Source organism: Mus musculus, chromosome 4 (genome assembly GCF_000001635.26).
Source record: "Mus musculus strain C57BL/6J chromosome 4, GRCm38.p6 C57BL/6J".
NCBI lineage: Eukaryota > Metazoa > Chordata > Mammalia > Rodentia > Muridae > Mus > Mus musculus.
In genome coordinates, this window is record NC_000070.6 from 128,654,175 (window position 1) to 128,677,525 (window position 23,351).

At 45.7% G+C, this 23,351-nt stretch overlaps 1 protein-coding gene across 6 annotated transcripts in view; it reads left to right on the forward strand.

The window, feature by feature from the left end:
- Positions 1-480: 480 nt before the first annotated feature.
- The window catches only part of Phc2 (polyhomeotic 2), a 98,227-nt gene continuing 75,356 nt past the window's right edge, over positions 481-23,351 (forward strand). For 3 of the 6 annotated variants that reach the window (XR_376334.4, XM_006503235.2, XM_011240576.3), the window contains exon 1: positions 481-642. The gene's annotated coding sequence lies outside the window, so the exon portion shown is untranslated. Of the gene's footprint in view, positions 643-680; positions 1,209-23,351 lie in introns of those variants that run through there. The other 3 variants (XM_006503234.2, NM_001195130.1, XM_017320320.1) reach the window with 3 other exon arrangements.

The window sequence follows — 23,351 nt, forward strand, 5'->3', positions numbered from 1 at the left end:
AATTGTGAAGAACGCAGGAGAGCCCTGGGCCTGATGTTCTCACATTTCCACTTTACAATGTAGTGTGGTGGTTGTGTGACTTTGGGTGTGTGGCTGAGCCTCTCTGAGCATAAACTCGCCCCAGTATCAAATTAAGTTTATGATATGTACTTCCTAAAGCTACCAGAGAGTTAGCTGCAGAAAAGTGTGAGGCACGTGGTTTAAGTGTTCAGAGCCTTTCCGGAATCTGAATTTCCCTGTCTAGACCAATTTGAGGTGCTCTCCATATGCAGAATAGGAAAAGTACCCGGAGTCCCAGTGCGGAGTTCAGGTAGAGGAGATGCTCCAAAGGGATGGCAAGGCTCCAGAGCCTGCGCCCCCTCCTCCGCCCTCCCCTCCGTTGCCATGGCCACCGGTTCAGTCCCAGAGCAGCACCAAGGCGTGTTCAATTCAATCTCCGCCTTCTCCGAGTGACGATTGGCTGGAGTGGGCACGTGACACTCTCCGGTATGCTAATACATGGTAATCGCCCCCCAGGCCCCTCCTCCGCGGGCCACAGCTGGGCAGCCAGCAGGGTGCGCGGCGGAGAGCCGAGGGGGCGGGCTGAGGGGCGGCCCCGGGAGAGCGCGGCCAGGTGGAGGAGGAGCGCGGAGGCCACCGCAGGTAACGGGCGGGCGCGTGCGCGCTGGGGCCGGCTGGCGGCGGCGGGGCGGCGCGCGGGGGACACCCGGCGTCGCGCGGCGGGTTTAACCCTTTGGGCACCCAGCTGTCACGGTGCGGCGAGAGGGCCCTGCGGCGCAAGGCTGGGCAGCGCGGTGGACACCGGTTCACCGCCGACGCGGACCCGGCCGCGATGAGGACCGCGGCGATCTCTGGAGTCAGGGTTTGCGGGAGGCAGTAGGAGAGCCGCTGAAGTCCCTGCAGTCGCGTGATCTCGGGGGCGCGTGGCCTTCTTACATGGAGAGGCCCGCCCCTGCGGCCCGTGTCCTCTGGGGGACTGTGGAGACACCGGGGTCCGGCCTCCCCACCGCGCGCCTGCTCTTCCGTGGCCTGACAGCCCAGCCACAGGCACTTTAGATACCGAGTTAAGCCTGGTGGGGGTTGCTGGGCATCGAAGGCGAGATCGAGATGGTGCGTTGGGGAGCAAACTGTGGTTGTTGTTACTGGAAGAAAAGAGCTCTCTCCTTAAGCAAAGCAGGTCCCACGGTAGAGAAGGAGGGGTGCCCAAGGTAGGCACTGCCCCCTGTTTTCTGACCTGACAACCGTGGGGAACAGACCTTGGGCACTAGAGTATGTTGTCGTGTCCAGAGGAAGCTCCTGTTTTGCTTTAGTTTCTGGCGTATTCTTTTAATGGCTAGGTTTAAATCAACTTCCTCCTCCATCTCCGCGCCTAGGTCTGCTACAGAAATGTTGTCTTCTAATTACCCCTTCCCCCAATTCACTAAGACTGGTGGCCGCATTAGGCTCGTGGTGTAATTTAGCCTTCGCCACAATAGAAATGCTAGCACGGAGCTGTGCTGCTAATATCAAGCCAGCCCCAGGAGGTTTAGTGTGGAGGGGAAATGCTCCAGTCTCTGGGGTATGAAAAGCAGACTAATGTGCTCTCATGGTCGGAGCTTACTTTATGAGTCTCAAATCGTTTCTTCACAACAAGGGGAAACGTGCTTCCACATGAAAAGTCCCAGCGACCAAACCTAGGTTTGCAAATCAAATGCGAATTGTACTTGCAGGTTGCGTATTTATCAACACAACGACAAACACTTGGTATAAACCAGGCACGCTGTTGTGTCTAGAGGATGCTACACTGACTAAGATAATTAGCCCTTGTCCTCAGAGAGGTGGTGGAAGAGACAAACTGTTAGCCAAAGTGATAGCAGAAGAACAGATGCAAGAATGGATCTGTTAAATGTATGCAACGTCAAAGAAGGCTTCCCAGAGAGCATACTTCAGCAAAGTGTTGAAGGATGAATAGGAGTTTGTTGCAAAGGTTAGGGAGGACATTGAAACAGAAGGCTCAGTGAGTGGTGTGACTAAGGAAAATTCTCTCAGGTGAATAGCTTCCCCCGCCCCTTCTTTTTATTTGGGAATTGGCTTTATACTGCAATCCTGCCTCCTTTACTGTGTGACTTTCTAAAAGCTGGCTTACATGTCTCATTCCTATCATGATTTTCCAGTGGTATTTTCCCGTGAATTCCAACCTGTGAGCTTTTGTGAACCTCGCTCCTGGTCTTTGTCACCGGAGAAAAGGTTCAACAAGTGGAAGCAGAAAGGAGTGGTTTCAACGGCTCCAAGGTAGAGAGCCTGGCCCTGGGCACAATGCTCAGAAAAAAAAAAAAAAAAAAATCAAAAATCAAAAAAAAAGGAAAGAAAAGAAAGGGAGAGAGGGAGGGATCACAGCCAGGGAGGTTGCACATGCCTGTAATCCTAACACAAGCAACTGAATGAGGCAGGAGAATCTCAAGTTCCAAGCCAGCCTGGGCTACATATCTCAAGTTCCAAGCCAGCCTGGACTACATATAGAGTTCTAAGTGAGTCTGAACAACATGTGAGCTCCAGGCAGATTACAAATCATGCATACAGGCCAGAACCTGCTGTTAATGGTGCCAGCCGTGTACAGCGCAGTGAGTCTGACAGCTTCAGCTGTCTTTGTAGAACAGGACCAGTCCATGTCTTTCGTGAAGTATTTCCGGGGTTGCCACCTTTCTGTCCTTGCTCCTTCCTCTCTCCTGTCCTCTCCTCCCCTTAGTCCCACTTCCACCTATGATTCACTAATGTAGTTTCTCATACCGAGATCCTAACTATCAGAGCAGAGAAACCACACCCTTCTCCGTGGTACCCATGTCCAGAACTGTAGCAGTCTGTTATGTCACCTGCCCTAGCTAGCCAGCCTGTCTTTACTTCCTGGTCATGATGAAACAGAGCAAGGATGGGCCCAGATGTGTAAGGTGGGTCTCATTTCCCAGAACTCAATATGTGTTTGAATCAGATAAAGGCCTTTTAGCTTCACTTAACCCCAAATTTCCTTTGTATGCTGGGGGGGACAGTATGCATGTACAATGTGTGTGTGCATATGTGATGTGTGTGCTCATATGTGTGTGGTGTGTATATGTGCATGCGGAGGTCAGAGGACCACTTCAGCTGTCGGTCCTCACCTTCCACCTTTTTGAGATAGGGTCTCTTTATTGCTGCTACACTTTGTGGGTCAGGCTGGCCAGCCTGTGGGCTTCTGGGAGTTCTCCTGTCTCCACTTTCCATCCTGTTGCAACAGCACTGGGGTTGCTGACACTCAGGCCCTCACATTTGCTTGGCAAGTACTTTACCCACTGACCCATCTGGCACCCCCAAATTTCTTTTGAGAATGAATGAATCGTAGTGAGTTTTTGATGTCAAAGATTAAGCCAAGTAAAGGAGATGACTCTGGTGGTCTCAAATGGGCTCTGGCGGAGCAGACAAGTCTATCAGTGCTGTGAACTTCAAGGTAGCATTGACCGTCTCAGTCAACATAGTCACACATAATTTGTGTGCAAACACTGTGTGGCGTTTGTGCTTTGATGGACACAGGAAATGAGGAAGGTGGCATGGGGGTTGGGGTATTCTCAGCTTAGAAGAATCTGGATCCTAGTTCTATTGTTACTGGTCATGTGACTTAGGGTAAGCTCCTTGACTTTGGTTCTACTGGCTTCTTATACGCCTGTGAAGTAAATGGATTCCAAATGTAAGTCAGTTCAGCACCTCTTTGAGCTGTAAAGCATTACATTGATTAAGAAAGGAAAACGGGAAACTGTCCAGCACTGTGATTCCCAAGGAAGAATTGTTCAGGGCCCTGGGAAAGCCCTCACCTGTAATCCCAACCCTTGGGAGGCAGAGGTAGGAGGATTAGAAGTTCGAGGTCATCCTCAGACTTTGAGGCTAGCTTGAACTACTTGAGCCCCTCTCTCGGAATGCTAAACAAGGGCAGAGAAATGACTTAGTGGGTGAAAGCTCTTGCCATGCAAGCCCGACAGACCACTGGAACTCACTAAAAGCGGCACGCAGAAGCATCATGCCCGTTACCCCCTCCTTCCCTCTGTGGAGGTGGGAAGGGGAGCCTGGAACATGAGTTGGAAAGTCATGGGCCAGCCTGGGGTACAGCCGAGCAGAGGAAATAAGAACTCACACCCCAACAAGGTGGAAGAGCCAAGTCCCTACAGTTGTCAACAACAATAGTAACAACAACAAATAGCATTACAACAACAGCAGCAAAATCAACTCAGAGCCATGGTAGATTCTTCTGGAACGAAGATGAGAAGAATCCCCAGACAGAAAACACAGTGCTCATAAATTGTGAGGCCAGAATATTTAGTTTTCAGGGGTCAGGTGACAGGGCTAACAAGTCCGGCAAGATCAAGCTCAAGTAGACAGGCCCGTGGGAGGCATGGGATGCGATCTGAAGAGTTACAATTTTATCCTATAGACGGGAAATGGAAGATCTGGGGTTAGGTAAGTGCGGTGTCGTGAAAGCAGTGTTTGAGAAGATTCTCAGCGGTAGGATAAAGACTCGAGTTGGATAGGGAGAGAATGGACAACACAGCCAGCTAGCAAGTCACTTAAACAGGGCGGCTGTGAGAGGGTTAGGGTGGCTGGAAGAAAATCAGAGGTGAGTCCAGCCTGTAACGAACAAGACTGGAGTTGGATCCGAACAACAAAGATGAGAGAGCATCGGTATAGTCTCGACCCTGGTAAAGAGTTAGCAAAAGTAAGGCAGACCATACCGAAAACTGGGGGAGAAGAAGTGAATACTGAAGAATCAGAAGTGATACTAGAACTTCTCAGGCGACAAGCCCTGTGCTTGGGAGTGGGCGGTGACTGATGTTCCAGAGAGAGAGGTCTGGCATCTAATATGGAGAATGTAACAGTGGGAGCCAGGAGGTTAGCTGAGTTCACCTGTGGTAACATAAAAATACCAGGGTAGAGAGATCTGAAGATGGGTCCCAGAGATTGCCTCCCTTAGGGAGCTGGTGACAGCAGACAGAATCAGCATGGCAGAGAACAAGGGGTATTGGAGAAGCAAAAGCGCCGTTGAACTCGTTTATGTGACACAAGCATGCTAACCCGCCATCATGTGTGATGTCTCTGATGGACACGGGGCCAGCTGACTCAGATTGAGGGACAGCCAAGCCAGACACTGCTGCAGGCCTGTGGGGGTGGCAAAGAGCCCCTGGGGTCCACCTGGGTCTGTTAACACAAAATCCTCAACTCCATGCTGTTGCCACGGGCATGTAGTATCACACAAGCCAAGAGAAGAGAAAGGGTTAAGGAGGGAATGAGTCTGCAACATGAAAGTGTACGGGGCTTGTGAGGAATGGGTCTTGTCCAATAAACAGGAGGCCATTATTAACTCTTGGACCGATAGCAGCACCTTAGCTGGGGGATGGAGCATAGGAACACTAAGGGGCCAGATAAAAAGAGAAGCATGGTACAGATTAGAACTGACAGCAGTACAGTTTATCCATCTGGGCTTACCACTGAAGACAAGAGGAAGCCATTAGAGTCTAGCAGAAAACGTGGCCCTCTTCGCCTGCTTCATAATTCTATCCTAAAATACTGTTTCCTTGACAACTTTTAATAGCAGTTATTTCTGTCTGCATGTGTGCACATGTGTGTGCCTATGCGTGTGCGTGTGCGTGTGTGTGTGTGTGTGTGTGCATACATGTGGAGGCTAGAGGCAGCCTCCGCTGTCCTTCAGATACTTCCAATCTTGGCTTTCTTACTGTGACTGTTTCTTACTGTTGCTGAGACAGGGTATCTTGCTGGCCTGAAACCCCCTGATTCAGGCAGGGCTGGCTGGATCCACCTGTTCAGCTCGGGGATGACAAGAGCACGTTGCCACACTGGCTTAACCCAGGTTCTGTGGCTGGAGCGCAGGGCTTCATGTTTGCAGGACAAGCGTGTTACCCTCTGAGTCAGCTCTCCCTCCCCAGCGATTCTATCTTAAAATTGCTACCTGCGCATCATTTTAAGCAGGGACCACAGAGTGGTCATTTCTTGAGAGCTTGTAGCGTACTAGGTGTTCTGTGCTTTATCCCATTAAGTTCCTCACAACGCCGGAAGAAGCAATGCCGCCTTAAACTTGCTGAGCAAATGTGTGTCAGGGATAGGGTCGGAGCCAGCTGTGACTCAGCTCTTACACGTGACCGTGTTGTACTGTTTCGGAAAGCAGGATTGGTTGTCTGAGAAGGCAGCCTACATCCTGATGTCAGAAGGACCCTATGTTTGGCCTACTGCCTGGTGGAACTTAATTGTAGAGATGGGGCATGCTTGCACTATTGCTTCTGTGTGGAGGTCAAAGGGCAGACAACTTGTGGTGTTGGCCTCTGACTTCTACCTTGTTTGTGTTTGAATAGCTGGCATGTGAGCTTCTGGGGATCCACCTCCGATGGTTAGGAGTGCTGGGATTACAGTCATGTGCTACCATGTCCAGCTTTATTCGGTTTGCAGGGATTTGAACTTGGCTCTTTATCCTTGTACAGCAAATGAGCTTGCCTACTAACCCATCTCCCTGACCCTTAAAATCTTTATAATTTTTAACAAGCTGTCCTGAATGCTCGTTCCTTGTGTGATAGGCCTCATAGACTAGGTTCTGGCTGAAAATGTCATCAGGGTTCCCCTTGAAGCTGAAAGGTTTTTTGGTTTTTGTCTTGGTTTTTGTTTTTGTTTTTCCTGTAGCCTTTATTTTGGGCAAGTGGTTTGGTGGCTCAAAGTCCTTACTGTGCTATAATATCTAATTATATTGCATTCGTTCCTCATATTGTGGGGTCTCTTTGGGTCTTGACTGGTGGTTTCGAGGACAGCAGGGAAGTATCTTGAACACCTTGCTACATAGCCAGCATGAAAGACTGGCAATTTAGGAAAGCCACCCATCATTGCGAGGCTTACAGGATGGAGTTGCGGTCCTGAGGATACTAAACAGGAGTTCACTTCTATTCTTTTTGTGGTCAGTTATAAGCCATTTGTTCGTGGGAGACCGGGGGACTTTGTCAGCCTACTGAGAGAAAAATGAGCTAAACAGGTGTGCTGTGACTTGTTCACCCCATCTGGACAGGCAGTGCTCCTCAAACCACAGGCTCCCTGCGGGGCTGAACAACTGGCCACAGCTGTCTGCACTGCTCACGTCATGCCCTTGCCTTTGCTCCCGCTCTGTTCCTCTACACACAGGATGGTGAAAAATGAGGAAAGTTCCCTCTTCGTGCCCTTTCCCCTTTTGGGTTCCACTCATGGTCACTTGGTACTGACAGTGAGGAGAATATTTGGGTTCACCGATATTGCTGTCTCAGAACCAGTTTTCACTCACCCGCCTATCCCTCCCACTCCTCTGGGTAGTAATTTAACCAAATCTTGACCATATCCTGGTATAGCTTGAGACTAACCACCTATTGGTCAAGTCCTCCTAGCCTTGTGGGGGAAGGCAGACAAGACTGTGATGGTGCTCCGCCTCCTTTCATCTGCTTTCTCATTGCATGTGTTCCTGTTCTCCACTCCCAACACTGCCAAGTAAGTCTAAGAATGTGTACGGGTGGAAACATGAAAAGATTTTTTGGGTACACTGTAATCTATAGCATATGTCTTGAACCAAGCCTTCCAGGGCTAAGTCTTTCACAAGCTCCCTCTGGGCACGTGGCTGTCTTCTTGTCCTCTAACCCACCAGTCTAGACTCAACGAGTCCCCACAATATGAAGAACAAATGGAATATGGTCAGGTACCATAGCAACGGGAGCAGCGGGATGCGAGGGTGGGTCAGGTGGTGGGTACCTGCTGCTGTGGAACCCACTCCTCCCACGTGTTCTGCTTACAGCCATCGGCTTCTCCTTATCTGTTAGAAGTCATCCCCACTGTCGTTTCTCAGAAGCCTTTTCTAGCTTACTTTCCTGTCAGCACCCTTCCTCTCCCATCATCTTAATACTGGCCACATGACTGTAATTTCTGGGGACTATATGACTCTGTTCCTAGCACTAGTCGTTGGATGTAATAGTTGGTTAATAGATGGCTGTTGAACAAATCAACTCTACACTTTCACTGTCTCTAAAAAACTGCAAAGTATCCAGGCTTGTGCCCTGTATAAATATATTCCTCTTCATTCCCCCTCCTATGGGCTCATGTGTAAAGGAAGAAATTGTAAAAAAAAAAAAAAAACAAACAAACAAACAAAAACAAAAAAACACACCTATGCAGGCTGTCTCTGGCCTCAAAAAGAACCATATGTGTCGAAGTCAGTATTGGCTCATTGTTGCTGGCAGGGTCTGTTTCCAGCTTACTGTGGGTTTGCCAGCATCAAGCTCTTTGATAAATACTTGTCAGATGAGCGAACTCAACTCCTTTGTTGATAGCACATGCCCCATGCCTGCCACCTGTAGCCCCAGTTCCTCCTCTGGCCTCCACAGGCACCAGCACACATGTAATGCACATGTAGACATACAAGCACAACAAACATACACATCCAGGACCTCTGTTTTGCATCATCATTCCATGGGACCTAGACTTGTCACCTAGGCTCTTGACGCTCCCCCACCCCCATGCAAAGTCGAGGTACCTCTCTGTCTCTTGATCATAACAACCTAATATTCCCCAGGAGGACAGCCCTCCCACCGTGTCTGTATGAGAGTATTCCTTCCTCTTCCTGTAGCCAAAACCATCCAGAATCCATGTGTTGTTCGTATCTGGAGTTGCATTCAAATCTCTGAAGGAAGTTAGCTGGAAAATGCATTGGAAATATCAGGTAGGCGGGTTGTAGCCATGCAGGGAAGGCTCCGCTGTAGGTTTCAGATGCTGTCAGACAGAGGCAGGAAGGAGGACAGGGAAATTATAGGGAAAGAAACCCCTCTGCCTGGAGTTCCCTTAAAGCGTCTCACCAGCTCAGTTAGCCTCTGTGGTGGGGAATGTGTTCTTCTCATAGAGAGAGAGACAGCCATGAGCCAGGCTGAAGGCCTGACTGTATGTGGCCTCACTCCCCTCCCACACGTGTTCTGGGACTCAGAAACAAGACTGTTGGTCGTGTTTACAGTGAGAACACCGAGCCTCTTGCCTCTCGGTGATCTTACCATTTAAGGTCCTCTCAGATGCCCTCTCAGGAACTTTCTTAGGATCCTCTTCAGGTTCCTTGGCAACCAGTTACCACGATAGCTTCAAACGTCACAAAAGTAATATCTGTAACTACTGTAAAGGCAATGGGTTATGGGAGCTGGAGGCAGCTCAGTGGGTAAGCATGCTCGTCCTCCAGTGCATCAGGCAGACCACAACCACCTGTGACCCCAGTTCCTCCTCTGGCCTCCACAGGCACCAGCACACATGTAGTGCACATGTAGACATACAAGCACAACAAACATACACATTAAAAGTAAAAGAGACAGTGAATTCTTAGAGATGCTTACATTAATATCTCTCTCTCTCTCTCTGCCTCTCTCTCTCTCTCTGCCTGTCTTTTCCTCCCCCTCTCTGTCTGTCTCCATTCATGTTTAACATCCATACCAAAATGCCGTCTTTGATAAACCTTAACTCTGCTTCTGGGTTGGCAGGTCCCTTTTTGGTCAGATCTAAGGTCAGCGATTCGTTAGTCCATGACACTGACTGACTTAAAAGTTTCATCAAGTCACTGCGTGTTCATTTCTATACCGACCCAGGAATCAGAGGGAGGAGGGAAGCAGGTGGGTAAACCTGGTTACCAGAGGACTTCTCCCGACAGAAGTGTGAATATGGAAAGGATGCACACAGTGCAGAAGCTATGGGACCCGCTATTCCATCCTTTCCCATCGGGGAAGGACAGGAGGGAACCACAAGCACAGGTCAGTGAGGCGCAAGGCTTCTCCAGGTCCTTAAGGAGGAAGCACTCGCTCTCTCCAGAGCAGGACAGGGGAGTTCTCCAGGACAAATGATGCCTGCCACGGGGCACCCACTCCTCCAGGGAACTATCTGAAATTGGAAAGTTGCTAGGAATCCATTTATACAATTGGTTTCTTTAACAATGATTTATTGGACATTTTGTCAAGTTGTCCAATGCATGGAAGAGGAAGTGAAAGCTGAGCTCAGCAGTGGCCTGGAGGCAGGGTTTACACCTGGAGGTTTGTTTGGTTGGTTGGTTGATTGGTTGGTTTTTCCCAGACAATTTTTTTTTCCTGCATAGCCCTGGCTGTCCTGGAACTCACTCTGTAGACCAGGCTGGTCTTGAACTCAGAAATCCGCCTGCCTCTGCCTCCCAAGTGCTGGGCTGGGATTAAAGGTGTGCACCACCACTGTCTGGCACAACTGGATGTTTGTAAATATGACCCTGAATTTCTTTTCTGACTGTAAGGAGATGTGAGCTTATTTAAATACTTTGCAGTTAAAAAAAATATTGTTGATTCTTTTGTAAAAAAAAAATAGTGCAACACTAGGCATAACAGTGCATGCCTGTGATTCCAGCACTTGGAAGTCTGAGGCAGGAGGATTCTGAGTTTCAGGACAGTCTGGGCTACATAGTGGGACCTTGTTTTCAAAGAAAAGTTAGGGGTCAGGGGAGATGGGTCTGGGAGATGACTCAGCGGGTAAACGCACCTCACACCAAGCCTGACAACCTCAAATGTCTGAAATCCACAAAGTGGAAGGACAGAAATGACTCCTGCAAGCTGTCCCCTGACCTCTGTGTGTTCCATGGCATGTGTGGGTCCACATACATACGCATGCAGACTCACACTGAATGCATGCATGCATGCATGCATACATACATTATACATAATTACATAACTAAAGACATAAATGTGAAAAGAAATAAGTGGGCAAACACAGCAAGCTTCTCTACTGACATTTCTTACCTTTGGTTCTCGCCTGGGGAAAGTCCCACACTGACCTGCAAGACTGAGTCCAGGGACAAAGTCATCTTCTACAAATACAGGGCCAGCTAAAGACAACTCTGTCTCCACTGGGACTAAGACCACAAAAGGCCCTCTTATGCATTGTCTGGAAGAAATGTAATTTCTTTTCTGCTTTAATGTAATGATGGTTTGCGCCACGAGTGGCTTGTCACTGGCCTGAAGGGAGCAGGAAGTGGAGGTCAGTAGGACACTGAGGTTCCAGCTTTGCCTCTGATGCCTAGATGAGAACCTCGGGTTCTTCCCATCCCCCCCTGTGCCCCAGTCTTATTGTGAGTGGTGGGAATACCCATAACTTGTACCTCAAAGGGTTAATGAAATGAGATGGTCTAGTGCATTGGTTCTCAACCTTCCGAACTCTGTGACCCCTTGATCCAGTTCCTCGTGTTGTGCTGACCCCAACCATAACGTTATCTCATTGCTACTTCACAACTGTAATTTTGCTACAGTTATGAATAAGTAATGTAAATGCCTGATATGCAGCCCAGTAAAAGGGGTCGCAACCCACGGATGAGAATGGCTGCTGCGAGCCATTTGCTACGCAGTGAGCTCTGTGCAGAACTTACCTCTTGCTGTTTGCTGTGACCTTCCACTAATCCTATCTGAAATGCGGGGAGGCTGAGATGCACAGAGGTACAGCGACCTCCTTGAAGTTGTACAGTCTGGACTCTGAGGATTCTCATCCTTAACTGAGCACTGATGCTCTTTCATTCCAGTTAGCAAGAGGGAAAGAAAAGGAGAATTCCGGTAAGAGGAAAGACAGTTTGATGAAGTACAAGGACATGGCATCACTCTCTAAGAGGCAAGTTCAGGCTATCATAGAAAGTGGGAGATGTCCTTAGGTTCAGGCCCATGGGATGAGCCACCCATGCTTAGGGTGGGGCTTCCCTTAGTTAAACCTCCATTGCCTGTAACCTGCCTGTGTCCAGGATGAATAGAAGTGGGTGTGGATTTGGGCCAGCACCTTTACACGTTTGTGGATGGCAAGGCCATGGGCACCACCCACCCCCAACCCCTGCTAGATGTCATTTCTTTCATTATTTTTATTAACAGTTCTGAAGTGTTGGTAGTTGAGTTTTTGTGTATTTTATCATTCATGCCTGATTCTATTACTCAGGAATAATGAAAGTATAAACTTGATCGTCACAACTTGGCCTGTGGCAATATGCCTCATCTCCAAGAAAGAAGCAATTAGGCTTTTATTAAATTTTGCACCAAGTGTTTAATTTTTCACAGCTTTGCTAGCAACAATGTTTTTTTTTTCTCTTACAGAAAATGCTTAGAATCAAACCATTTTTTGAACCATTTGTTTTATGTGTGTGTGTAGATGTTCTTAATCCAGTCAGGTTGGAAATCAGGATTAAGCTATTGACTGTGATGGAGGCACCGACTCCCAGTTTAGGAGTTGGCTGGCCCCCTAGCCGTGGCCCGGAGCCATGAGGTCCTATTTGCCAGGAGCCTTGAGTTTGAGCTTCCCTTGTCGGGCCCTTGTGTCTTCATCATTCAGGACATTCCCACAGAGAATGAGATTCTTGGCTTCCTTGAAACTTCCCTTTTGCCCCTGCTTCCTCCAGGCCTCCTCGCCACACACGAGACTCTCTGGGCTCTGCTTGTCATCCCTCATTCAGTCTGAAAGTCCAGTCTTACTTCCTGTTTCCCAAGGACATGCAGCTCACAACTGCTGACATGTGCACTGCGCTCCCACTTTTTCTGCAGTGCCTAAGACATCACAGTCCCCAAAGGAGTGACTTCCCTGCTCCTACAAAGAAAGAAATCAAAGATGAGATGACCTTTCTACTTCATCCTAAGATGGGACCGTGTGCAGAATGGTTTATATTACATACTGATGACTGGAGTGTAATTTATTGAACGTTTGCATTGGGAATTAAGTTACGTTCTTATTTCATGCTTTCAGCAATTCTACCAGGGAAATCGGTTAAATTGCCACCATCAAATACATTTGCTCCCAGTTCTCTCCACTCTGGTTAATGGTCTTAGAAAGCTGTTTTAGGGCCACAGAGATGGTTCTGTGGGTTTAAGCTTTTCTGAAAGAAAAGGAAAGGAAAGGAAAGGAAAGGAAAGGAAAGGAAAGGAAAGGAAAGGAAACCTAAGAACCAGAGTTCGATCCCTGAAACCCATCTGAAAGTAGAAGAAGAAAACTGACTCCACAAAACTGTACTCTGACCTCCACATGTACGAGTACCTGCACACATTCTTAGAATAGTAATAATAGTAGCAAATTATATATATATGAGATTCTTGGCTCCCTTGAAACTTCCCTTTTGCCCCTGCTTCCTCCAGGCCTCCTCGCCACACACGAGACTCTCTGGGCTCTGCTTGTCATCCCTCATTCAGTCTGAAAGTCCAGTCTTACTTCCTGTTTCCCAAGGACAAGCAGCTCACAACTGCTGACATGTGCACTGCGCTCCCACTTTTTCTGCAGTGCCTAAGACATCACAGTTCCCAAAGGAGTGACTTCCCTGCTCAATATATATATTGCTTCAATGCACTGGGGATATCCTGCTTGTGCTGCAGGTGAATATGACTGGAATGTGGCTGCTGGGTACTAAGAAGTTTATTTTAGAGCAAACCAAGTATCCTTTACAGATAAACATTACATTGTAATTGCCATGCAACACAATTTATCCATACTAGTGTAGACTAAATAATGACCCCTCAAATCTAAAGTCCAAATCTCTGGAACCTACAAATGTTGCCTCAAAAGGAAAAGGCGCTTTGTTGATGTGATTAAGATAAAGATCTTGACCCAGAGAGTGTCTTGAACAACTTGATCACAGACATCCTGGTAAGAGGGAGGCACAGAACGCAGGAGGCAGCCTGGTGGGCTTAGAGACAGAGATTGGAAAGATAAGGCTATAAGCCATAAAGAATGCTGGAAGACTTGGGGAACAGTCCTTCCTAGTTCTCCCGCAGGCAATGTAGCCTAACTGACTGCTTTGATTTCAGCCCAAAGAAACTAATGTTGTACTTCTACTTCCAGAAATTTGAGGAGTTACTTTGTGTTATTCGAGCCACTAAATTTGTAGCAATTTGTTGCAGCAGCAACAGGACCAACACAATGAGGACAGTAGCTTACTTCATCATTCCTTTTGAGGGCAAATATATGAATAGCTAGCACGTGGATGGTTTTGCTAGACATGGATGAAGTGTTTTCCACACGCTAAGCTCTGGGTAAGCATTGGCCACACTTCTTCTTTATTAATGTGTGTGTGTACTCATATGTGCATACATATATGTGGAGGCCAGAGGCCAACCTCAGGTGTCATTCTTCAAGGGGTATCCATCTTGGTTTTGGAAGGATGGTCTCTTACTGTGACCTGGGGCTCACTTATGTGTCTGGCCAAGGAACCCAGGGATCTGCATGTCTCTGACTATGGTATTGTAAGAATGTCCCTGCGATCAGCTTTTTACTTGGAGACTTTGTTCTTGGGATTGAACCCAGGTCCTCATGGTGGCAAGGCAAGTCCATTACCCCTACACCCTTATTTGTGTGTGTGTGTGTGTGTGTGTGTGTGTGTGTGTGTGTATCAGTGTGTGTGTCTCTGTGTGTGTGTACTCTTTTAATCTTCATAGCAGTCATAGAAAAGGTGTTCTATTAAATTCTCCACACGTAGATGGAAAGATTGGAGCATAGAAAAGTTAAGTAACTTGGCTAAAGCCAGGCATCTGAAGACCAGTGGAGCTTTTAGACGCCGCGCTGCCTAGCACAGGCTACTGTCCTTGGAGGACAGAGACAACCTGACAGTGTCTGCAAGCTGCTTCCTGTCCTCCTGCCTCGGCGTGATGCAGTTCTAATGGTACTTGTATTCCTTGTGAAGGAGCCTTCATCTCTAATACCTCCACAGTATTCTCTATGGTTTTGGTTTCTAAGGGATTTAGGCACCACAGAATGAATAGGTGGTTTCCCTCCTCTATCTTCTGGGTGTATTCATATAATAGTGACGTTATATCTCCCCTGAATACTTGGTGGAACTCACAAGTAAAGTCATTTTGTCTTTCTGGGAAGGTTTCACACCAATTAATTTAAAATTGTTTTGGTGTGTTGTTTGTTCTTGTAGTTTTGGTTTTGGGAGATGGGGTTTCTCTGTGTAGCCCTGGCTGTCCTGAAACTCACAGGCTGGCCTCAAACTCAGAGATCTGCCTGCCTCTACCTCCTGAGTGCTGGGATTAATGACAGTGTGCTATCACACAAATTATTTTTAATAGGTACAGTGTAGACAGCATGGTAGCTCGTGCTTATAATCCTAGCTACTCTGTACCAGAAAGTAAATAAACAAAAATAAAATTGAGAGGAGGAGGTGGGATAAAGAGAGCGAACCATAGAGCTATCCAGCTTGTCTGTCTCTTCATGTGTGAGCTCTGATAACTTGTGCATTTCCAGGAAATGATCCCTACTGTTGCTTCATTGTCCTTTTGATATCTATGAGAGCTGTCATCTCTGGGTTCGCCCTTCACATCACTCTGGCTAAGTTTTCTGTCTTAGTTTCAAAGACCGGCTTTTCCTTTCGGTGGTTTGCCTGCCATGGTCCCACCCCGTTTGTCTTACCTCCCTCTTATTCCTCTCTTTGTGTTTTGTATTTCATTTGCTCTTTTCTTACTTCTTAAGAAGGAAGCCGATGTTAAAATTCAAGAACTTTCTTTCTGGAATGACTAACAAATGTTTTATGGACCATGCATCCATTTCTCTCATGGGTTTTATATGTGACACTTTTTCATTTTGTTACATTCAAAATAGTTTCTACTTTCCCCTGAGATTTTAGTTTTTGACTCATGAACTATTTTTAAAACACATTGTTTCTCAAATATTAGGGAGTTTCCTAATGGCTCTCTCTTACTGACTTTAAATGTTGTTCTCTCGTGTATTCCTGTGATTTCACTTCTCTTCAAAGTGTGTTTGGGGGACAGGGTCTCACTATGTAACTCTGGCTGGCCTTGAACTCACAGAAATCTGAGTGCTGGGATTAAAGGCATGCACCACTGAGCCCAGCCTATAACATTTTCAATAGTACAGTTATTATAAAGTTCATCTGTTCAGTATCCATATGTCTCAAAAGATCAATTTTACCCTCATTTTGAGAAATATTTTCTGAGTATAGAATTTGAGGCTGACTTTTAATTTGTTTTTGGTTTTCTTCTACAATTTCTTTAAAGATATCTATCAACTGTCAGCAGTGTAATGGTGTGTAAAAAAGCCTGGGTTTTGCTCCCATGTAATATGTCCTTTTTTTCTGAGAATTTTCGGGATTTTCTTGTCATCAGCTGAGCAGTTTGACTGTGAAAGTCCTTGCAGTAATTTTTATCCATGTATTCTGCTTAGCTGGACTTCTTGGGTCTGCAAGTTCATGGCTTTTGTTGAATTTGGAAGCTTTACTGGTTCTGCTCCTTTCCACCAAGGCCTCTCCCTCCTGGAACTGTGATGTGGGGAGCCTTAGGTTGCTCGATAAGGCCATTGACGGGTAGCCCGTGTCTCTCTAGCCTTCCTCCAGTCTCTTTCCTGTGGGGTCATTCCTGTTGCCAAGTCTCCTGATCTGTTGTTACTCTCGTGCGCTTTGCTTTTGTCTTGGCTGTCCTTTCTGGTCACTGGAAGCTGGATTTGGGGTTGCCCTGTCCTCACGATCCTGTGTCTTCTCGCTCCTCAGCACATGGCGGGCAGTTATTAATGTCACTTCCTGAACATGTGGGAGCAATTATTAACGCTGCCTCCTGATCACGTGGGGTGCAGTTACTAATGTTGCTTTAATACCTCATCTGCTAGTTCTCCCACTCCTGGAGTCTCTCACCAACGTCTTTTGTCTGCCTTCTTGTTTTCACTGGGTCCAACGAGCCTTTGTGAATTTGATCTTCCTGTTGCTGACACTTGCTCTATTCCTTTAAATTGTTTTGAAATACAGACGAACACAAGCTGCCCTGCCCTGCCCTGCCCTACCCTGCCCTGCCCTGCCCTGCTCTGTGTGAGCAGGGCCTGCTCCATCTGCTCCTTCCAGGTGGTCTGGAGTTCTCATGTGTGTCTACATGTCCCTCAGCGCTAACCATGACAATCCAGGGAGGCCTGTGTGCACAATTCCAGAGTGTTTTCCTTCCCTCTCCCTCTTTCCCTCCCTCTCCTACCCTCTCCTTTCCTCTTCTCTCTCCCTCCTTCTTTCTCCTCTCCTCTATTTCTACCCTTCTCCCTCCCTCTCCCTCCTCCTTCTCCTCCCTCCTTCTCCATTCCCTCCTTCTCCTCTCCCTCCTTCTCCTCCCTCCTTCTCCTTTCCCTCCTCCTCTCCCTCCTTCTCCTCTCCCTCCTTCTCCTCTCCCTTCTTGTCCTCTCCTTACCCCCCTCCCACTCCTTCTCCCCTCCTCCTCTCCTCTCTCTTGCACTCCTTTCTCCTCTCCTCTCTCTCCCACTCCTTTCTCCTTTCCTCACTCACCTCCTTACAGGTACTCCAGCCATTTTCCCTCCCAGATCGCCATCTTCTCTGCCCAGAGGCTCTCTGAACACCTGTTCCCTCCTCGCACTGTTCCTGGAGGTGCCCCAGGGAGCAGCCTAGTATTTTCCAGGGGTCACTTTGTCTCTTTTTGCTCAGGCATCACAAGCCTGTGTTACCTATCTGCTAATATCTGAAAAACAGTGTTTTCTGTCTTTTATCCAGTTTTCAGTTGTTTATGGAGGAAGGATAAATCATATTCCTCCTCTCCTACCCTCTTGGTAAAAATCTCTAATTTCCACAAGGCTTTATATTTTTTAGATCTAGCACTCACAAGGCCTTGGGTTTAATATCCAGCGCCATGCAAACACATACACACACAGGCACATGTGCACACATACAGAGGCACATGTGCACACATGTACATACACACACACTTTCACTCAATGCATGGTTTTTTAATAATTCATGATGTATATATTTAAATAAACCTATATTTGATACATTAGATGAAGGGAGATTTAGGAGATTTGCATCTTCCCACAACTTCTATCGTATGGTCAGAGACTAAAGCGCGGTTACAGATATTCAAGGGTTCGGAGGGAGTTCAGACTAGGCTCATACCGACCTGACTCTGCCTCCCTGGGAGTCCATGATTGCCAGGAGCGTGAGCAGCTCCCGAGCAATCGACCCTGAAGCTGCCTTGCTCTGTTTAAACCCTCTCGATGTTTTGTTTGGGCCTCTCATTCCAGTACAAACAGAGTCACTGAGATAAAGGATCAAGGGTCATTGAGATGAAGACTAAAGCCAGCATGAGATGCTCAGGCTCCGGGCTGGCTTTCTTTAGACTCTGGCATGAGATGCTCATGCTCTGGGCTGGCTTTCTTTAGACTCTGGCGTGAGATGCTCATGCTCTGGGCTGGCTTTCTTTAGACTCTGGCAGTTTCCAAGCTGCCAGCACCTGACATCAGAATTCATAAACTAATTAAACACCTGCCTTTGGACCAACTTATGTAGATTAATAAATCGACTTCAGCTATTAACCCTCTAGTGGATAGGACACATGGTGTGTGTGTGGGGTGGGAGTATACATGTGCAAATGCACACTCATCTGTTTAGAATCTTACGTGTGTGAGGCATCTCTGTCTCCAGCACAGCATGAATTCAGTTCTTGGGTATCTAATGAGCCAAGAGGTAAGGGCGCTACACAGTGCGTCCATGAGTTGCATTGCACTGCGCTTTCTCTTACACCACAGCTCAACCCTCAGTAGTCCCATCATTCATCTGTCATCAGAGCACAGATGCAACCTTGGACTGTTGTCATGTCCTCACAGGCATGTACTCTAGGGCTGCAGGAGGCCTGCCTGATAAGGCAGAGCTGGACAAATAAATGATTGTTTCTTTCATTGGGAAAAAAATTTGAAACTCATGATTTGCATACAGTGGATCAAAACAGTGAAGCCAGCATATGATTATATAGAGAGATATAGACATAGTCATAGGCAAAGGCATAGGCAGAGACAGAGACATGGATATGAAGACATAGACATAAAGACATAGGCAAAGACATAGACAAAGCCAAAGGTAAAGACATAAACAGGGCATCAACACAGACAGACATAGACAAAGACATAGACATAGACAAATACAGACATAGACAGATACAGACACAGAAAAAACAAAGATATGGACATAGAGAAACATAGACAGACATAAACAAAGGCATAGACATACACATAAGGACATAGACAAAGGCATAGACAAAGACATAGACATAGGCAGGCATAGATATTGATATACCCTTTTAATTCAACACCCTGCCACACATTGGAGTCTTTGAGTTTGACGTTGTACTGTTGGCCACGTCTGATTGTGCTGACTCTTTCAAAGTCAGCATTCACATGCTGAGAGATTCACATGAGATTGCTACCATAGGATTTTAAAAAAATACAATAAAAAAATCAGTTCCTCTGTGCATTTATTTTCTACTAAAACTTGAAAGAACACAAGTTTTCCTGCTATTATGAGCTTCCGGGGGGAAAAAAAACAACAGAAAATCTAATTATCTGCCCAAGTTATTACATTCTAATCATACAGCCCAATATTTGCTTTGCACCTTTCAAGCTATTATATTTTTCCTAGATTTGAGGCTCCTAGTCACATGGGAATACCTGAAAATCAATGAATTTTTTTAGGTCAAATCAAAGCATAAAATCATAATGAAGTCATCCATATATATTCAAAGTGGTGACAAGTTTAGAGACTATCCCAACACTGACTGAACCTTTCAAGCAGAGAACCACATGGCAGAGCCTACATGATCACACATGGGTTATTCAGTCACTGTGGATCCTTGCACAGGGCTGGCTGGGGCATGCTCTCTCCTCTGTGATGAATAAACAGTGTAAGAGATGGGCTTAAGTCCACTTTTGGGCGTGATCATTCCCTACGCTACCATTCTTAGGATCCCGTCTGTGACATCCACAAACACTGCAGGTCTATTGATTGCTTCCTTCTCAATTGACACTGACCCTTTTTTTTTTAAGATTTTATTTATTTATTGTATGTAAGTACACTGTAGCTATCTTCAGATCTCATTGCAGGTGGTTGTGAGCCACGATGTGGTTGCTGGGATTTGAACTCAGGACCTCCGGAAGAACAGTCAGTGCTCTTAACCGCTGAGCCATCACACCAGCCCCTTGACACTGACCCTTAACATGAGGTCCCTTAGTTCTCTTTCAAGCCAAGAATATCTTGTTTGTCTATCGCTTTTTCCTGCTTTTGCATGACTAATAATGTCTAGATCTCTTTCCAATTGGCAGGAAAGCCACCTCTAGACTCCCACAAGATAATCTTGTTTCTGGCCTGGGCATGGAGTGGATCTATGATAGAGGGTCAGAGCTTGCTACTGGGGTTGCAGGCCAAGCTCTAAAGGACATTCACTAACCTGTCTGGCTGAGCCTGTGGACTCTTCAGTGGAATTTCTTCATAGAATATGTGAAAAGACCCAAGAGTCACAGTTATGTTAACCATTTGTGATATCTTCACTATCGATAGACCAAAGTCTCAAAGCCTAACTCCCTAGTAGCCTGGGAAACAAGACTTAGTCCTAGCAGGGTCTGAATCCCCAAATTTAGCAGGCATTGGTGATTTCCAGCTGGGCCCACAACAACCAAAAGATTCCCTAAGAAGCTGAAATGAGGAGCATTTCAGAGTATGGCTTTCTAATTTTTGGAATATTTGCTTCTAAATAATGAGATATTTTGGAAATAGAACCCAACTCTCACATAAAGTTTGTGTTTTGTGTATACCTTATATAGAGAGGCTGAGTGTAACTTTATATGATGTTTAAATACCTTTGTTCATGAAAACAAGTCTCATGATGGAATTTTCCACAAAGGTGTCTTGTAGGTGCTTGAAAGACCTCAGAGTTGGGAGGACTCGGGATTTTTGAGAGAAGGATGCTTTGGGCTTTTTAGCCTGTGCTTTGTGGCTACCTTGAGTTTGCTCTCACATTCGAGCACTTTAGGCTGTAGCTTCTCTCAGCCTGTTCTTGGTGTCTGGTGTTGATGGAGAGCTTCCTGTCGGAACGTGAGCATTACAGGACAGTTTCGATAAGTGCTTGCTAGTTTAGCAATGTTTGTTACCTCCTGGTTTCTCTTAAGAACCTCGAATGGAGCAACTCTATCTAAAGTCCTTAATGATTACCCCTAAAAAGACATAAGGGCCTTTACTTTGGTTTGTGAATAGTTGGGCATTTGGCGCCTTGCTCTCAAACCCTACACCAGGCTTCCAAATTCTGCCCTCCTTCAGACCTGAGGATGATGTCCTAATGTACTTTCAACACTCTGATTTTGTCTTTTGTAATTAGAGACATGTCATGCCAAATTCAAATGTTTACCATGTATTGGGGTAAGGGTGAGGCAGGGTCCATATACCTGTCACTGTATTTGCAAGGGCATTTTTAGTGTGACCTCTGAAGCCTGTGTGGTTTTCACATCTATAATTTCCATGATAAGCCAGTCAGTTGAGTAGTCAGGCTTCTCAGATACAGAACAAGGAGTCAGGACTCAAGTCTTGTTTTTCTTATTCATCCCCAACAAAATTTGGATGAAACTCGTAGATGTTGGACAGGAGACATGAGGGTTAGTGTTTGCATTTAGCGTTTAGGTCTCATTTCTTTCTCTTTTCTTGTCAGCTACTGAGTTCAGTTACTCAGTTCAGATACTGAGACTTAAACCTCACACACACAAGGCAAGCACCACACCACTGAGCTACACTCCTACCCTTCTTTTTACTCTTTATTTTGATGCAGAGCTTCACTCTCTTTCTAATCAAAAGTATAATTGTACATATCTGTGGGGCACTCATTTATATAGTGTGAAATGATCAGACCAAGGAAATTAACATTTCCATCTTTGTGTTTGGGGCCTGTGGTCGTTTTATTTGTCCTCATGGGCTCATACATTTGAATACTTAGTCCCAGTTGATGGAACTGTTTGGAAAGGATTAGGAGGTGTAGCCTTCTTGGATAAGGTGTGTCTCTTGTGGGAGCAGCTTTGCACTTTCGAAAGACTCACACCATTCCCAGTGTGCCCTCTCTCTATACCTCCTACTTAACGGATAAAGATGTGAGCTCTCAGCTACCCCTGCTTCTAAGCCTTTGGCCCACTATCATGGACTCTCACCCTTTGAAATTGTGAGCCTAATTAAGTGCTTTCTTTTATAAGCTGCCTTGGTCATGGTGTTTTGTCATAGAAATAGAAAAGTAAGTTAAGACAGAGCCTTCAAACTCCTCTCTTCTAATTCTTCATAAAATAATCATAGGCTGTTGTAAACTATAATTACATATTGTATATAGATCACTAGAACTTAAGGGCTCCTAATTTTAGAATTATTATCCCAATTCTATATTTCTTACTCCAGTCTTTCCCAGCCTCCAGCCTTCTTACTTGACATTAAGGTTTTTCGCTTTTCATATGGCTGAGAACACGTAGCATTTGTCTTTCTGGATTATTTTACTTAACCCTGTGACTTTTGGTTTTGTCTGTTTTGTGCTGTGTGAAAAGATTTCATTGTGAATAATAGCATATCAGTCTTTAAGTTACTATACATTATTGGTTAAGAGGAGGTCTCTAGGCCAGACTTCTTTAGAAGTTTCCTGACTTGAACTCTTGACTTTCCCAATTACTAATTGTAAATGTGACTTTAGTCACATTTTTCAACCTCTCTGTGTTAATGAATTCACTGTGGCTCTAATAAAATTTGACAGGTTTCATGTGATTTTTCTGAAAATATGAGCATGTTTACACACAAAGACTATGTCTTCTTTTCCAGTCCTTACACCTTTTTAAAAAACCTGCTCTATTGTGTGGGATAGCATCTTTAGTGTAATAAGGTTAATATTGAACTGAATTGCTGTTCCTAGTTTTAGGAGAAAGCATTCAGACTTTCAGTAAATGAACGTGTTAACTGTAGGTTTTTGTTTCTTTTTAAGTTCTTTTGTTTCTACTTTGCTTAGAGTTGCTATGAGACTGGGTATAAAATTTCCAAATGACTCTCCTTCAGCTATACCACTAGTTCTCAACCTGGGCTTGCAACCCTTTGAGGGTCAAATGACCTTTTCATGGGAGTCACAGATATTCTGCATATCAGATATTTACATTATCATTCACAACAGTAGCAAAATTACAGTTATGACTGGGGGTCACCACAACATGAGAATGTGTATTAAAAGGCCTCAGCATTAGGAAGGTTGAGAACCACTGAACTATAGGGATAATCATATGTTCATCTTTTTGTTACTAATATGATGTATAGTGATAATTTTTCAAATGTTAAGCCAGTTCCTGAATATAAGAAAAAGAAATGTTTTCTTATAGCTTTATTGGGAACTGGCAATGTTTTTAGGTAGTTCAGAATCTCTAGGCTTACTCTCTAGTTATCTCAGCTGTACAATACAATGTTAAGGAGGTAATAATTAACAGTAGTATATGCTGGGGTGAGAAAAAAATGATTAGATTGAGACTGTCTAGTAATTTAAATGCATTTTAAGGACATATAAATG